The sequence below is a fragment of the Ornithorhynchus anatinus genome, chromosome X1, assembly GCF_004115215.2.
Source record: "Ornithorhynchus anatinus isolate Pmale09 chromosome X1, mOrnAna1.pri.v4, whole genome shotgun sequence".
NCBI lineage: Eukaryota > Metazoa > Chordata > Mammalia > Monotremata > Ornithorhynchidae > Ornithorhynchus > Ornithorhynchus anatinus.
In genome coordinates this window covers 111478311-111480214 of record NC_041749.1, presented here as the reverse complement: position 1 = coordinate 111480214, position 1904 = coordinate 111478311, and positions in this window count along the sequence as shown.

Genomic DNA, 1904 nt, shown 5'->3' with positions numbered 1-1904 from the left:
CTACCGCCCCCCCCTCCCCGCCCCCCCCCGGTCCGGAGCGGGCCCGACGGCGGGAGGGGGCGGGGAGGTGGCCGAAGCGGCGCCGCCCAACGAGGAAGCGGCTCTCGAGCGTCGTCCCCATTCGGTCGGGGGCACGTCGGTCTGAGGCGACCGCCGAATGAGAAGCCAGGGCGGCGGCGGGACAGCCAATCGGAGGAGCCGCCTCCGGAGGCCCCGCTCTCCCGCTCCCTCCCCCCCGCCCGAACGGGGAAGGAGCCGCGTGGCGCGGGGGCCAGAGTTCGAATCCCGACTCTGCCCCTCGTCGGCTGCGTGACGGGGGGCAAGTCGCTTCACTTCTCTGGGCCTCGGTGAAAGCTGGGAAGATGAAGACCGGGAGCCTCACGAGGGATAACCTGATGACCCTGGATCCCCCCCGGCGCTTAGAACGGGGCTCTGCGCCTCAGTTCCCTCATCTGTAAGATGGGACTAAGACTGTGAGCCTCACGTGGGACAACCTGATTACCCTGTATCTAGCCCAGCGCTTAGAACAGTGCTCGGCACATAGTAAATGCTTAACAAATACCAACATTATTATTATTAAAACGGGGATTAAGACTGTGAGCCTCACGAGGGACAACCTGATCACGCTGGATCTCCCCCAGCGCTTAGAACAATGCTTTGCACATAATAAGCACTTAACAAATACCAACATTATTGTTATTATTAAAATAGAATTAAGACTGCGAGCCTCACGTGGGACAACCTGATGACGCTGTATCTACCCCAGTGCTTAGAACAGTGCTCTGCACATAGTAATAATAATAATAATGTTGGTATTTGTTAAGCGCTTACTATGTGCAGAGCACTGTTCTAAGCGCTGGGGTAGACACAGGGGAATCAGGTTGTCCCACCTGGAGCTCACAGTCTTAATCCTCATTTTACAGATGAGGTAACTGAGGCACAGAGAAGTTAAGTGACTTGCCCACAGTCACACAGCTGACAAGTGGTAGAGCCAGGATTCGAACCCATGACCTCTGACTCCAAAGCCCGGGCTCTTTCTTGGGTTGGACCCAGTCCCCATCCCCCGTGGGACTCGCTCTCCCATCCCCATTTTCTGGATGAGGTAGCTGAGGCACAGAGAAGTGAAGTGACTTGCTCAAGGTCACACGGCAGACATCTGTCAGAGCCGGGATCAGGGCCCAGGTCCTTCTGACTCCCGGGCCCGTGCTCTATCCACTAATAATAATTATGGTATTTGTTAAGCTCTTACTATGTGCAAAGCACTGTTCTAAGCGCTGGGGGAGATACAGGGCCATCAGGTTGTCCCACATGGGGTTCACATTTTTTTAATCCCCATTTTTCCAGATGGGGTCACTGAGGCCCAGAGAAGTGAAGTGACTTGCCCAAGGTCACACGGCAGACAAGCGGGGGAGCCGGGATTAGACCCCACGACCTCTGACTCCCAAGCCTGGCCTCTTTCCACTAAGCCACGCTGCTTGAGCCGGGATTATCGATCAATCTTATTTACTAATAATAATAATCATGTTGGTATTTGTTAAGTGCTTACTATGTGCAGAGCACTCTTCTAAGCGCTGGGGTAGACACAGGGTCATGAGGTTGCCCCATGTGAGGCTCACAGTTAATCCCCATTTTACAGATGAGGTAACTGAGGCACTGAGAAGTTAAGTGACTTGCCCACAGTCACACAGCTGACAAGTGGCAGAGGAGGGAGATAGACTCTGATACGTTTTCTCGCCCTTATCCCCGTCCCTGTCTCCGACACCCCAAAATCCGAGAAGGAGCTCGTCATGGGCCCTGCCCACCATGCAGTTTGGTCCCTAATTTTTCTCCTGGGCTCCCCGGGGCGCCTTTGGCTATCGCCAGCCCCTGAGCGAGTGCATTAATAATACTAATAAAGATAATAA